The 17099-nt window shown below is 46.3% G+C and overlaps 1 protein-coding gene across 1 annotated transcript in view; it reads left to right on the top strand.

The window, feature by feature from the left end:
- The window catches only part of ASIC4 (acid sensing ion channel subunit family member 4), a 286302-nt gene that overhangs the window by 181327 nt on the left and 87876 nt on the right, over window positions 1-17099 (top strand). The window lies entirely within an intron of this gene.

Below are 17099 nucleotides of genomic sequence, written 5' to 3'. Positions count from 1 at the left end.
CACAGTGACTGCACCAGCAGAATAGTGAGTGCAGCTCTGGGGTATAATACAGGAGGTAACTCAAGATCAGTAATGTAATGTATGTACACAGTGACTCCACCAGCAGAATAGTGAGTGCAGCTCTGGAGTATAATACAGGAGGTAACTCAAGATCAGTAATATAATGTATGTAAACAGTGACTGCACCAGCAGAATAGTGAGTGGAGCTCTGGAGTATAATACAGGAGGTAACTCAGGGTCAGTAATGTAATGTATGTACACAGTGACTCCACCAGCAGAATAGTGAGTGCAGCTCTGGAGTATAATACAGGATGTAACACAGGATCAGTAAAAGATCTGTGCCGCCCCTGCAGCAGTCGAACCGCTCGGATCCGGGGTCTGCTGTGGTTCGAGGGTCTCCGGACCCGGGGGCTTACGGCAACTCAGATGTAAAGAGGGCTATTTACAGGGGATAATAGTTTGTGACGCCACCCGTGGTTCGCGGTAAGGGGAGTACCGCCTCTGCCGATGGGAATACTCAGGGGAGATGGAGTGGGGGCAGCCAGATGACGTTTCCCTCCCCAGGTAGGGGAGAACCCGGGACTCTGGATGGTGGGGTGCAGGGGAGCGCAGAGTTAGGTGGTAGCAGGGGATGACCATGTACTCACTCAGACAGAGTTACTGATGAAAGGCAGACTCTGACAGCAAGTCTCTGGGTGCCGCTGCCCTCTTGGGGGAGACCATCCGGGTACCCGTCCCCTACAGTACTGCCTGATGGTCTGGAGCCTGCCTCCGTGCACAAATTTAGAAGTGTTCAGTTGGCCCGTAGGCATAAAGCTGTCCGGGCCGCACTCCCTACTATTGGTAGAGGAGCTTTGCTCTCAGGGGCTCATGCTTGGGATTTCAGTGGGCTGCTTGGGTTGGAAAGCCCTATCACCCTCGTTGCGCTAGTGCCCCTGATCTCTGAGTTTCGTGGGGACAGTCCATAAAGTCACTATCCTCCACAGGTTAATTGCCGGGTTGCTTGAAGCTACTCCCCAAATAGGGTCCAGTACCCTGCCGTGCTTTCGGTCCCGGACTGGTTATTAGACTTAGATGCCTCCTGTCCTCCAAGACCAGGTCCAGGCACCCAGCCTCAATAGCCTGCGACCGGGTCTCCGACTCCTCCGGCCCAGACCACCGTCTGCGACCCACCCTCTAACTCCCCAGGGAGCCACACACTCCCCCAGCTCCTCACTACTCGAGGGCTAACACTCCACTAACTCTGCCCCTCCCTCCTCCCTGCCTGACCCCTAGGTGGGCGGTCCTATTCCAGCTTAGCAGCCCACTGGTGTGTCTGGCAGGGTGTGGTGTGAGGTGTGGTTGGGATTTTGGATGCTGATGGAGGCAGTACTATAGGTTGGGAACCCAAAACTATGGGGGTTGAGTCCTGCACTAAGGATAAAGAGCGTGCAGTACCCTGTGACGCCCTGACTAGTCCAGGGGCGTCACAGATCAGTAATGTAATGTATAAATGGGACCACATACAAGTAGATCAGTTTTGATGATATTTCTGAATAAAGTCAAAACTTAAAATGTTACATAATTTGAGGCTTGTAAACATTCCATGGTGTAGATATTATCTTTCCCCGGCGTTCCATATTGGTACCTATCGTCCAGATCGTCATCGTCACCCTCGCCCTTTTTCTATCTCTGAAACTTTGGTAATAACCCTTTTCGTGTCTTACTTATTGGGTTCTCCTTTTGGATACCAAATGTAACATTGTATTTCCTTCTTTGACCGTCCCCACTATTGATGACCTCGGAGAGGTGACTCTTTTTCTACCTCCTGGGTGTTCGCAAATTTTATTAATACAAAAAATCACACAAGATTACAAAGACATATATTACCGTAGTAGAAAATACAGATTAAAATAGTGCTATAGAGGGGAAAACACCCAATGATAAGTGGGGCAGAGAAGCACACTCATGCAGTTATCAAAAACATGGGTATGTAAATCAGGCTCTAATAAATAAATTCCAAAGCGCAGAGATATATCTAGACTTAAGTCAAATGCTCACCCACTATTAAAAGAGCATCGTAACTGCGTCCCACAAATCAATATGACCCATCCAACGCGTGTTTTGCGTCCCACATCACAGCTTCCTCAGGGCGGGTTAGCTCATTTGGGACTGAGGAAGCTGTGATGTGCGACGCGAAACGCGCGTTGGATGGGTCATATTGATTTGTGGGACGCAGTTGCGATGCTCTTTTAATAATGGGTGAGCATTTGACTTAAGGCTAGATATATCTCTGCGCTTTGGAATTTATTTATTAGAGCCTGATTTACATACCCATGTTTTTGATAACTGCATGAGTGTGCTTCTCTGCCCCACTTATCAGTGGGTGTTTTCCCCTCTATAGCACTATTTTAATCTGTATTTTCTACTAATATATGTCTTTGTAATCTTGTGTGATTTTTTGTATTAATACAATTTCTATTTTGCCTTGCAAAAACTCCTGTCTTTTCTGTTTTCTTACGCTATCATGGAGTGGTTCGTCTTGAAATTTTGAAAATGATTGAGATGTGTTCTTTGTTCAAATATATAACATATCTCCTGGGTGTTCGGTTCATGGTCTGCAGACAATCTGATCTTCTGCAATGAAGCCCTACATGTTCCTGCAGCAGATCCTGCTCTTAAGGCTACTTTACACACTGCGATATCGGTCCCGATATCGCTAGTGTGGGTAGCCGCCCCCATCTGTTGCGCGACACGGGCAAATCGCTGCCCGTGCCGCACAACATCGCCCAGACCGGTCACAGATACATACCTGTCCGGCGACGTCGCTGTGACGGGCGAACCGCCTCCTTTCTAAGGCTGCTTTCACACATCCGGTTTTTCTTCTGCGGCACAATCCGGCACTTTGCAGGAAAATCGCAACCGTTTTTTTTTGCTGCCGGTTGCGATTTTCCTGCATAGACTTTAATTAGTGCCGCATGGCCTTGCGTTCCGTCCGTTTTTTGCCGCATGCGGCAGATTTAGCCGATGCGGCGGCCGGATGGAACGTTGCCTGGCACGTTTTTTCGTGCGGCAAAAAAAAACCGCATCGCGCCGCATTCGGCCGATGCGGCGCATCTCTCAATGCATGCCTATGGCGGCCGGATGCAGCACGATGCGGCAAAAACCGCATCCGGCCGCCGCATGCGGTTTTTGCCACTGCGCATGCTCAGTAGCATGCCGCAAGCGGCAAAAACCGGACGGGCCGCAAGGGAAAAACTTATGCAAAGGATGCGGTGTTTTCACCGCATCCGTTGCATAGCTTGCACAGCCGGATTGAGCCGCAGAGCTCAAGCCGGATGTGTGAAAGTAGCCTAAGGGGGCGGTCCGTGCGGCGTCACAGCGACGTCACTGAACCGCCGCCCAATAGCAGCGGAGGGGCGGAGCTGAGCGGGACGTAACATCCCGCCCACCTCCTTCCTTCCGCATAGCGGCCGGGAGGCAGGTAAGGGGAGCTTCCTCGTTCCTGCGGTGTCACACGCAGCGATGTGTGCTGCCGCAGGAACGAGGAACAACCTCGTTACTGCTGCAGTAACGAGATTTGAGAATGGACCCCCGTGTCGCCGATTAGCGATTTTGCATGTTTTTGCAACGATGCAAAATCGCTCATAGGTGTCACACGCAGCAACATCGCTAATGCGGCCGGATGTGCGTCACCAATTCCGTGACCCCAACGAGTTTGCATTAGCGATGTCGCAGCGTGTAAAGCCCACTTTAGATCTGGTTCTAGATAAAGATTAATAGATCCACAGACACATGTGACACAGAACCTGACCTGATATGTATCCGTGATATCCTCGGGAAGACTGTACTTTCTGGTATAAGGACACAGATGGTCGGAGGTCCAGGAGGCATGGAGCTGCACACGACTCCGCTCATCCACATCATTAGCTGTTAATGAGGAGAACAATTACATAAAAACAATGTGATTAAACCTTAAGTAGCGGAGCCGCCAAGGTCAACACAATTTCACCTCTTTCATAAAGTATTATCATGTGAAACTGTCTGCTTGAAGTTCCATTTTCCTGACTGTCGGGATCTGCAGATAGCACCAGCCCGGGCTCCACGGCTCTCCCTGGAAGGATCAGTGGAACATTTTCCAACACATCTGTGCAACCAATTGATACTTTGTATCAATTGGTTGCACAGATGTGTTTGCTATTTTGTAGCAATTTAGTCCTCTATGTCCTAATTCACATGGGCATTGGATAAATAGGTGCCAGCTGAGATTCTCCTATTATATTATAAATGATAATATAATATAAATTATACGGACACTCAGTGCAGCACCATTTGCCATAGAGAACAGATATGACCTTGTGAACAGGAATATAAAAACATCCCAAACGTAAAATCTAAAGGTCATGACTTCAGGGTGTAAGCGGCGCACGTCACTGTCACTGTCATGCACGGCCACGTACACTGACGTCAGCTGACGGCATACTCACTGCTCCACATACCTGAGATTATGGGTGTGGGAAGCAGTGAATGTTCATGTTCTTTAATAGCTGCACACATCATCACCCATACACTGCAGGAAGTCGGATGCTTTCTGATCAAGTGTGCAGCTATTAACACTAGAACTACTGGACTCGTGACACCTATATAGAAATACATGGTGCAAAGTAGTCAAAATGACTACCTCAGTAGTTCTAGTGTTAAAGAATATGAACAGTCACTGCTCCAGATAACTGAGATTATGGGTGTGGGAAGCAGTGAATATTCATGTTCTTTAATAGCTGCACACATGATCACCCATACGCTGAAGGAAGTTAGATGCTTTCCGGTCAAGTGTGCAGCTATTAATGAATATGAATATTCACTGCTCCCCATGGCCATAATCCCACTTACCTGATGGCACACCGGGTGGCATAACTGTGTGCGTCCAATATTGTCTTAGGAGACATAAATTTAGAAAAATAATAAATGGTGCAAATTCTGCCAAATGTTCTAAAATAATGCTTGAAACATTGAAACCTTCTATATACCAGCAATTTATGGCAGAAGTTTGTACCATAGTAATGGTGCAGGTTGGATTTGGTGAATATTGGGATTGGTTGCTCCTACAAAGCATGGCTGGGCAGAGGCTCCTGATTTGGCATGCTCATTGCCCTCTAGTAATATTGAGCATATAAGGGTTCATGACATTGGTGCAACCTGTGCCCAAGAGGAGGACACAGGCGATAGAGGGTCCTGTGCAAGAACAATGAAAGGGCCCTTTTCTGTCCAATATCTCATCTTAATGCACAATTCCTCCTGCTTTAGAGGTGGATTTCGCCCCTCACCTCTTGGGCCCTTGTGCGACTGTACATGTTGCACCAATGATATGGCCGCCCCTGCCAAGGAGGGTCACATCCATCTCCGAAGCAGCAGGAATTGCGCATTTTATCGAGTTTTTGTCCCACTTACTGTTCTTGTACAGGGGTCCTTGTCCACCTGCGTCCGCCAGTGTGTATAGATCCTAGTCCAACAATAAAAACGATGCCTATCTTAAGGTGATTCGATGCGCCAACGACGAGACCGTCATGCTATGAAGCCGCATGTAAATTAGCGCATTGGTGCTTTCCCAGTGGATTGACACGCCCCTTATGCACTTCCAGGCTAATTTTCATATGGTGTTAATGCTTGATTCCTCCACACTGGATCACTACAGACAAATCTGGTTTTTATTGCCCATCTAGGACCCCTTTATATGCCATGTGTGGCCACGGTACAAAACAGAGGATAATGGGCTGAAATGAGAATATCCTCTGTATACAGCTCTGCTGACTGTTATAGTAATAGCAGATAATACAAATATGACTAAGTGTGTGCATTGTGTGTACATCTCTGCAGACTATGCAGGTGCTATATAAAGAGATAATATACATATTGCTCTGGGCCGGGTGTCTGCCGCCTCCGGCTCTGTGGACGCGCTGGGGAGAGCTGATAAAACGGTGCCGTTGCTTCAGTGGATTAATCCTTGCAGTTTAATCGTCCAGGACAAGGAAGCTTATCTCTCAGCTCCAAACGCAGCCTCCGGGGATGGTGGCGCTCAGACCCTATACGCGCAGGTGAACACGTATCCTCCTAGAAAGACACAGATATGGACTCTATGAACACCCGGATGAGGACGCATCAGTAATTTCCACACAAATTCTGGCTCCCCGAGACACGGAACTTACAGACATCTGGGGGGGGGCAGGAGAATGTCGCCTGCAGAGACCGGCGGGAATACAGAAGCACTGCATGATGACAAGTTCTGCAAGTTTCAAATATACTTTGTGGGTCAATTTCTCACTATTTAAATATCTCCGCTCTATGTCAGAGTCTGGAAACACGCGATATCCCAAAGCTGAACTCGCTCATACCTTACCCTCCTTACCTGAGGCTTGTTACAGCTCCCACCCTAAGGGTAGAGCAGGAGTTCAGCATCGGCAGTAACATTTGGACTGATACATTTTATCTGAGCTGAAACATGATACAAAATGAGCAAATACCCTGCAGTAAGTAAAGAGTAATAGTAAATATAAATAACATCAGTGGCCACTCAACTTCTATAGGGCCCAGGGCTGGGGCTTCAGCTGGATGAGCGTCCGAGGGCACGCATCCAGCTGAAATACATTGCAGCACAGAAACCCATGGGGTCACTGCACTGCAATACCCGCTAATTAAAGAAATTAATATTCACTGCTCCCCACGCCCAAAATACCGCTCACCTCTTTGCATGGAAGCTGGTGCTGAGAGGAGGGCAGGATTATGGCCGTGGGGAGCAGTGAATATTCATATTCTTTAATAGCTGCACATATGATCAGCCACCATCCGGCTTCCTGCAGCTGCTGGTCGATCATGTGTGCCACTATTAAAGAATAGAAATATTCACTGCTCCCCATGCCCATGATCATGCTGACAGCTGACGACGGTGTAAGTGGGCACGCATGACAGTGATGCATTGCACCGCTTACACGCTGAAGTTTGTTGCCAGCATCAGAGGAGGTCACCGGGGGGAAGGTGAGTATAATTTTTTTTAGAGTGTGCAGCATGTTGTGGATATATACCAATATACCAGGATATACCAGGATGGGGCTCTAATTTGGACATATACCAGGAAGAGGCTATGATGTGGACATATACCAGGATGGGGCTGTGATGTGGACATATGCCAAGATATGGACAGATGCAAGGATGGGGCCATGATGGGGACATATACCAGGATAGGGCCATGATGGGGTATATATACCAGGATGGAGCCATGATGAGGACATATACACCAGGATGGGGCCATATACACCAAGATGGGGCCATGATGTGAACATGTACCAAGATGGGGCTGTGATGTGGTAATATACAAGGAAGAGGCCATATACCAGGATGGAGCCATAATGTGGACATATACCAGGATGGGGCTATGATGTGGACATATACCAGGATAGATACATATATCAGGATGGGGACATATACCAGGTTGGGGACATATACCAGGATGGGGCTATGATGGGGACATAAACCAGGATATGGTGATGATGTGGACATATACCAAGATGGGTACATATATATCAGGATGGGCCCAGGATGAGGACATATATACCAGGATTGGGGACATATATATCAGAATAGGGGACATATATATCAGAATAGGAGACATATATATCAGGATGGTAGACATTACTATACAATGAAGGGGGAGGGGTAGGGTAACTAGTATGTCTTTATAGTATTTAGAATGCACAATGTATTACGGCATGATACATAATGGCCCGATGTATAATAGAACCAAGCACCAGGAGTTGCTTCCAGCTCTGCTCCCCCTATAGAAAAACCTTTGCTGGAATTTGAAAATGACCTCATAATGTGATTTCATCATAGTTGCGAAAACAATCCACCATGACACATGCCACTCATTCATCTCCCAGACCAGCCTGTAATGGCTGACAACAGAGAACAATAAATCACATTCATCTAATGGAAATCACAATAGTTTTTATCATGTATCCATATGCAAAATCATCAGCAGCACGATGTCGGCGGAGCAGTGGACGCAGGGTCTGTGACCGCACGTCCATCTTCCCATACCCTCGTTACTTGCTCCTTCCTGCAGACGCCTTTGCTTTCACCTTCAGATTTTATTTAGAGATTTTCTCAGTTTTTTTCTATATGAGTTTTCTGATGGAACAATGAAGGGTTAATTACGCGGTTCAGGATGGAGATTATAATATGTGACCCTGCAGCGCACAATGGTGACATCCGCCAGATAAAAGACTTGTGTGGACAGAGCCCGGGGTCCGGACTCATGCGTGTCATGGGTGCGGACACACAATGGTCAGCGGTGACCTCGGTGCCGCCGGGATGCGAGGCCTTCGTACATCACAATGGCGCAGACTAATTGATTTTTCACTTTTTTTTTCTGCAGTTTTGACAGATATTGTATTCATTTAATTTCTTGAGGCTTCAACTAAAATTCCAGATATAACTTCCAAATTAAATGAAGCCGAAAAAAAAAGACTATGTAAGAAAAAACACAAAAAATATTTTTTTATGCATTTTTTGTAGTCGTAATCTGGCTTGGTTGATCTTAGGAGAATTTATGCTTTCTTTATTCTCACTGAATCTATCATCTATAAGTACAGGACACCCCAATATTTCATTGCCCCTTCACATGACATTGTCAACCCCACCCCATGGTCGCCATCTTGACTTTTTATTTTTTCTGCACAGATTGTCAAAAATTAAAGGACAGACGATATTTTTTCCGGACACAGTGGGCTGTAGAGCGCTGTTCATGGGGTTCCAGTGCCCGTCCTTGGGGTCCTACCATGGATAGGTGAAAACTTCCTTAATTTTTTGGGAATATTTCTTTAAGGTCAGGAGGTTTTGAATCCAATGACACCGGTTACTTGGTAAAGTTTAGTACAAAAGACTGTGTTCCATTAATATTGTGCAGATTTAGGAATGAACACACTACGTCCCTACACATGCTCTAACACATTGTATCTGGATATTCAACGTTCAGCTTTTCTCAATTAGTGGCTCAGTGGTGTAATTATGTAAATTGGTAGCGCAGTGGGAAGAGTCTACAGGACTTTCCACATACGGTATTACATCTTTCACAAAGTGGCACTTTTCACTCTAATACCCAGGACCAGATGTTCTCTTACTTACCCAGTCCCAGACCCCTCAGAACAAAACAGTCATTTAAACCCAAAGACACTCACTCTACAAATCGAGCACTCACTCACCCAACCACTAAGACACTCACCCAACCTACCAGGTACTCACTTAACTAACCAGGCACTCACCCAACCAATCACCTAAATTCACAACCAGATGCAGACACTTGCTGAAGGAACAAGACACTCACCAAACCAACAAGGCACTCACCCAGCCACCAAGGCACTCACCTTACCAACCAGACACTCACTCAACGCACAAGGCAGTCACTCAACCAACCAAGCACTTACCCAACCAACCAGACACTCATCCAACCACCAGGCACCCAGCCAACCAGGCACTCACCCAACCAATCAAGTAGATACACAACCAGACCCAACCAATCACACACTCGCCAAAGCAAGAAATCACTCACCTAACCAACCAACAAGGCACTCACTCAACCAACCAGGAACTCATCCAACCAACAAAGCACTCACCCAACCAACCAGGAACTCACCCAACTAACAAGGCACTCACCCAACCACCAAGGCACTTACCCAATCAACACAACACTCAACCAACTAGCGTGACACTCAACAAACCACCAAGACACTCATCCAACCACCACGGCACTTACTGAACCGACAAGGTAGTCACCCAACCAACAAGGCACTCATCCAACCACCAAGTCACTCACCCAACTACCAAGGCCCTCACCCAACCACCAAGGCACTTACTGAACCAACAAGGCACTCAGCCAACCAACAATGCACTCACCCAACCAACATGGCACTCAACCACCAAGGCACTGACCCAACCAACTAGGCACTCACCCAAGCTACAGAGCACTTAACCTACCAGGCATTCACTCAACCAACCTGGCAGTCTTCCAACCAACATGGCACTCACCCAATCTTCAAGGCACTCACCCAAGCAACCAGGAACTCTCCCAACCAACAAGGCACTCACCTTACCAACCAGACACTCACTCAACCCACAAGGCAGTCACTCAAACAACCAAGCACTTACCCAACCAACCAGACACTCATCCAACCACCAGGCACCCAGCCAACCAGGCACTCACCCAACCAATCAAATAGATACACAACCAGAGCAACCAGACAATCGCCAAACCAAGAAAGCACTCACCTAACCAACCAACAAGGCACTCACTCAACCAACCAGGAACTCACCCAACTAACAAGGCACTCACCCAACCACCAAGGCACTTACCCAATCAACACAACACTCAACCAACTAGCGTGACACTCACCAAACCACCAAGTCACTCATCCAACCACCAAGGCACTTACTGAACCGACAAGGTAGTCACCCAACCAACAAAGCACTCATCCAACCACCAAGTCATTCACCCAACTACCAAGGCCCTCACCCAACCACCAAGGCACTTACTGAACCAACAAGGCACTCAGCCAACCAACATTGCACTCACCCAACCAACAAGGCACTCAACCACCAAGGCACTCACCCAACCAACTAGGCACTCACCCAAGCTACAGAGCACTCAACCTACCAGGCATTCACTCAACCAACCTGGCAGTCATCCAACCAACGAGGCACTCACCCAACCTCCAAGGCACTCACCCAAGCAACCAGGAACTCACCCAAGCTACAGAGCATTCAACCTACCAGGCATTCACTCAACCACCCTGCCAGTCATCCAACCAACGAGATACTCACCCAACCTCCAAGGCACTCACCCAAGCAACCAGGAACTCTCCCAACCAACAAGGCACTCACCCAACCAACAAGGCACTCACCGAACCAACAAGGCACTCACCGAACCAACAAGGCACTCACCGAACCAACAAGGCACTAATCCAACCACCAAGGCACTCACCCAACCAACAAGGAACTTACTCAAACAATCAATTAGAAAGACAACCAGACCCAGATCCTCACCAAACCAGACACTCAACCGACCAAAAATCAACTCACACAACCAGGAACGTATCCAATCAATCCCCTAGACACACAACTAGAGCCAATCACCCAACCAACTAAACACTCCCACAGACACAATGGCCAAGATTCATCACTGATATATTTATTTTTTTCTGGAGTAGAAATGTTTCTATCAGTGACTTTTATGTTTATGTTAATTAATCTTTATTGAATTTCCTCCTTTAACTTCATTTGGTTTCATCTGTATCTTCTTTGACGATGTAGATGATGTTATTTTCCTTAACCAGATTTTTTTAGTCTAATTCATTGTTTGCGGCCTTTCAAAATGGGCTCTTGTGGTCAGGACACCATTGCAGTATCTGTCCAATTATATTTTTGTGATTTTTGCTCTAAAAAACTCAAAAAGAAAAGAAAAAAAAACATTAATTGATTTTGCGCAATTATTCATTAGCCCTTTTGCTCCATTTGGAAGAATTTGCTGCAAAAATAACAAAAATTAACACAAGATAAAAAGGGAAGACCCTCAAAAGAATACCACAAATAAAATCGGAGCCATGGGAACTAACAATACATGGAAAGGTTTCTGGACTCTGGGAAAATGGGATATAATATATATCATGGGGGCAGCGATTATTCCGTCCATCATCCTACTGAAAAATGCTGCAGACAACCTGACTGATAACAGAGAACAATAAACTGTAAATTGTTGCTTCCATACACTTTTGTTACTTTTGTGCAGACATTGCGGGTGAGGCCTCCACTCGGGATCACGGTTTATTTTTTTACATTCAGTGTTTTCGGCGATCTGTCTGCAGGATGTAAATAAATGGCGGCCACTTGTGTTTTTTTCTCCTCGGCTGATATGATCTTGCAGCTGAGCGCAGCGTATAGATTTCTCGACTCCTCGTTGCTGGCGACGATCTATCACTCGTGTCGGAAGGACAGTTCAGATGACAAGAGTCAGGATAATGAGGCTCCAGAACAAGACAGGTCTGAGGACGAGACGACGCAGGATCAAAGACGCGGAGGATAAAAATAATAAACAGCGCCAGTGGAGGGGGCGCGGCGCTACATGAGGCCTCCTGGGCTCCTTGCCGGGGGCAAGACACGGGCCACGGACAATAATAGATTTTGGCTGCTCCATCTCCAGCCCAGCCCCCACCGTAGCCTGATGTGAGATATCAAATATGAGGCCGAATGAGCTGCCAGCGATGGAGGGAACGCCGGGCGTCAGTAGATGGTGACATGTTACACAATTGCCGAATTTACTTTCTGTAGCAATATCTGGTATTCTTCAAGATCTCTGCTTGCTGTCATGCACTGGAAACCTTTACCATACACTTCCAGCACGTAAAGATCTCATCATGGGATGGACAAACCGGTGCGGAATTTGGGCACAACCTATTGAAGAAAAAAAAGGGGGTTCCTATTATATTGCAGCAATCTTGTAAATTATTAGTTATGGCTAAAATTACATTTTTTTTTTTTTTATACAAAATGTGAATTCCCCGATAATCCTCGGAGATAAACTCTTTTACATCTTTTTGAATCTGTATAAAGCTGTGCTGTGGGCATGTTGCCTTTTTTGATGATTCCAAAAACTGTTGCAAAAATTGAAGGGATTTAATGTGATGGTGGCGAAAAATGCAGCGTGTGAATGCAGCCTAAAGGCCGCTTTACACGCTGCGATTTCGTGACCGATATCGTTAGCGTAGGTACCCACCCCCATTGGTTGTGCGACACGGGCAAATCTCTGCCCGTGTCGCACAACATCGCCCAGACCCGTCACACTACTTACCTGCCCGGCAATGTCGCTGTGACCGGCGAACCGCCTCCTTTCTAAGGGGGCAGTCCGTGCGGCGTCACAGCAGCGTCACTGAACCGCCACCCAATAGAAGCGGAGGGGCGGAGATGAGCGGGACGTAACATCCCGCCCACCTCCTTCCTTCCGCATAGCGGCCGGGAGGCAGGTAAGGAGAGCTTCCTCGTTCCTGCGGTGTCACACGGAGCGATGTGTGCTGCCGCAGGAATGAGGAATACCTTCGTTACTGCTGCAGTAACGATATTTGAGAATGGACCCTCATGTCACCAATTAGCAATTTTGCATGTTTTTGCGACGATGCAAAATCGCACATAGGTGTCACACGCAACGGCATCGCTAATGCGGCCGGATGTGCGTCACAAATTCCGTGACCCCAACAAGATCACTGTAGCGATCTCGTAGCATGTAAAGCCCACTTAAGGCAATGTGAGCACAAAGCAATTTTGATGCAGATTTTGTGCAGTTTCGGTGCAGATTTGATTTACATTTGGTGCAGATTCGGTGCAGATTGGGTGCAGATCAGCATGTCTATCTTTATCCCAGCAAAGTCAACGCGAATCCTGAAGTGCTGTGCACACGTTGCTTATTTTTTTCCTTGCAGATTTGGTGCAGAAAATAATCTGCATCATGTCAATTCTTGGTGCATTTTTTCCTGTTTTTTTTTTAGCCCTTCCACCCATTGACTTCATTAAAAAAAATGCATGGCTCAAAAACGTGTGTTTTTTTGGTGCATTTTTCTGTCAGAAGGTGCAGACGTGGCAGAAAATTTCTGCACCAAATACTCAGTGTGCGCACATAGTTTTAGAGTTTTTAACCATCTTTGAGGCTATGTCCACACGTTGCGTCGGAGTACCTGCAGTTTATTCTGCACGTTTTCCTTCCCTTGGTTTTTGACCAAATGGCTTTTGACAATTTTTTAGCGCTAAAAACGCATGCGTTTTTACCGCGTTTTTAGTGCGTTTTTAGCGCTTTTTACCTGCGTTTTCACCTGCGTTTCTGCAGATGCGTTTTTGAGATCAAGACAATGAGAAATAAAGTTGAATTAGTCAAAAAGAATTAAAAAAGAGAAAAAAAGTATAAAATTAACTTTTAATAAAATTATATGGGAAATTATCATTTTTAATGTAATAATAGTGGTTATGCACATTTTATCAGAAAAATAGCTAAAGTTTATTAATTTTTTACATTTAAATTTTCGGTTATTGTGTGTGTGTAAAGGAACATTAGAACCCATTAATTTTTGCCCAGAAAAGCATGAGTTTTTGGAGCCAAAAACGCAGTAGAAAAGCAGGTAAAAAGCATGAAAAACGCAGGAATTGTGATTTTGGTTGCTTTTTGCCATTTCTCATTGACTCCAATGTTAAGGAAACGCTGCAGAAATGGCAAAAACAATTGACATGCTGCTTCTTTTTCAGCATGGTTTTTGACCACAAATATGCAAATTAAACGCTGCAGAAAAAAAAGCAAAGTGCAGACAGGATTTCTGCTTTTCCCATAGACTTTGCTGGAAATCAAAAACGCATGTGTTTTTGCCCAAAAACGCTGCTGCCAAAAACGCTGCAGAAACGCGGTAAAAAACGCAACGTGCGAACATAGCCTAAAGGTTTTGCTTGCTGTCAATGAAATGCAGTTTGCGGGGGGGGAGTGTGCATCAGATCCACTGCATTTTGCTGCATTGCTGCCGATCTTCACATTTTTTTGCCATGCGGAAGGCTTATTTCGTGGCCAAATCTGCACCAAAACCCCAATGAAATCCATTTGTAACTCATGTTGATTTTAGCCCAGTGTTTGTCACTTTTCCGCTACGTGTGAATCCTGCAATTAAAGGGGTTTAATATTGATCATCTTGTTGGTTGGGGCCCAATTCCCAACACTCCTCACAGGTGCCAAAAAGTGGCAGAGCGCTATGAAGGCTGCAGAGGCCACGACTGCAAATGCAGCTCCTTCCCATTCACTTGTATCGGAGAACGTGCAGTACCGCTCGCTGCCACAAAACAATATGTGGCGCTGTCTGCGGCGCCTTCCATGTGCTGATCACTGGAGGTGCTCGCGGTCAGACCCCACAGTCTTATAATGAAGGGGCATTAATATTAAAGTCTCAGAAAACCCTTAAGGTCGGGGTTCACCTTCTGTCAGCCAGTGTGTAGTGACCCCGATGACCACAGCCATAATCTGCAGGTTCCTCAGGGCTGTGCGACTCTGGCTCTGAACACGTTTTATTCTATGGGAACCGTGAACTTATTTCATGTTTCCGGCAAATTCTGGACATAAAACTGCACAAGAGCGAGACTGTCGTGTCCTATATTACAGGCTCTGCTCCACTTCTGTATCGTATCCTATATACTGCGCCGCGCTCGGCTACACACGGGCGTTTATATATAGCTATACAAGTGGGTCAACCGTGGTCAGAGGAAGCTGGGAGAAATCATGACTGATGCCACTACATCCAGCACTTACAGATGTAGCAGAGCCAACACTGTCACTGCTGCCCCACTGCGGCCCTATGATAACATACTGTGGTATCAATGTAACTACTCACTCAGCTCTGCTACATCAGCTCTGCTATATCAGTAACTATCCAGCTGATGAGTTTCAGTGTCTCCAGATCAGAGGCCTCCAACCGCTCGCCCCTGAGGCTATGTGCGCACTTTGCGTTGTAGTGCCTGCAGTTAATTCTGCACGTTTTCCTGCCCTTGGCTTTTGACCATTTTTAGCGCTAAAAACGCATGTGTATTTACCGCGTTTTTAGTGCGTTTTCAGCGCTTTTTACCTGCTTTTTCACCTGCGTTTCTGCAGATGCGTTTTGTAGATCAATACACTGAAATAAAGTTGAAATAGTCAAAAAGAATGAAAAAAGATAAAAAAAAGGATAAAATTAACTTTTAATAAAACTATATTGAAAATCATCAATTTTAATGAAATAATAGCGGTTATGCACATTTTAACAGAAAAATAGAAACATTTATTATTTTTTTGCATTTAAATTTTCGGTTATTGTGTGTGTGTAAAGGAACATTATAACCCTTTAATTTTATGCCAGAAAAGCATGCGTTTTTGAAGCCAAAAACGCAGTGGAAAAGCAGGGAAAAAGCAGGAAAAACGCAGGAATTTTGGTTTTGGTTGCCTTTTGCCATTTCTCATTGTTATGGAAACGCTGCAGAAATGGCAAAAACAATTGACATGCTGCTTCTTTTTCTGCATGTTTTTTTGTCCAAAAATATGCAAATTAAACGCTGCAGAAAAAAAAGCAAAGTGTGGACAGAAATTCATCTTTTTCCATAGACTTTGCTGGAAAACAAAAACGCAGCCGCTAAAAACGCAGCGGAAACGCGGGTAAAAACGCACCGTGCGCACATAGCCTTACTGTGGTACTACAAGTCCCAGCATCTCATGGGATGTGCAGGGGAAGAACGGCTGGAGAACTACAAGTTCCAGGTCACTGTCCTAGAAACTGTGTCAGATATTAGAAGTGGTTGGCATCGCGATCATTGGGGACCCAGACATCGGCCACATGAGCGAAAAGTAATATTTGCTGCAAAAAAAAACAACAAAAATGCTGCCACGTTCATGAAATGTAAAATATAAAAATTATACAAACATGGATTAAAAAATGTGAAAGCACAAAGTACCCAATGAAGTGACATCGGGGGGGATAGAGAGATCTGGGCCCCGGGGTCATGGGACCCATAGTACACCACGCAGTACCATCGGGGTCATGGGACCCATAGTACACCACGCAGTACTATTGGGGGGGATAGAGAGATCTGGGCCCTGGGGTCATGGGACCCATAGTACACCACGCAGTACTATTGGGGGGGATAGAGAGATCTGGGCCATGGGGTCATGGGACCCATAGTACACCACGCAGTACCATCGGGGTCATGGGACCCATAGTACACCACGCAGTACTATTGGGGGGATAGAGAGATCTGGGCCCTGGGGTCATGGGACCCATAGTACACCACGCAGTACCATCGGGGTCATGGGACCCATAGTACACCACGCAGTACCATCGGGGTTATGGGACCCATAGTACACCACGCAGTACCATCGGGGTCATGGGACCCATAGTACACCACGCAGTACCATCGGGGTCATGGGACCCATAGTACACCACGCAGTACTATTGGGAGGGATAGAGAGCGATCTGGGCCCTGGGGACATGGGTCCCATAGTACACCACACAGTGACATCAGGGGGATAG

Source organism: Anomaloglossus baeobatrachus, chromosome 7 (assembly GCF_048569485.1).
Source record: "Anomaloglossus baeobatrachus isolate aAnoBae1 chromosome 7, aAnoBae1.hap1, whole genome shotgun sequence".
Classification (NCBI taxonomy): Eukaryota; Metazoa; Chordata; class Amphibia; order Anura; family Aromobatidae; genus Anomaloglossus; species Anomaloglossus baeobatrachus.
The sequence above is the reverse complement of the archived record's forward strand: the minus strand, read 5'-3'. Positions and strand labels throughout refer to the sequence as shown.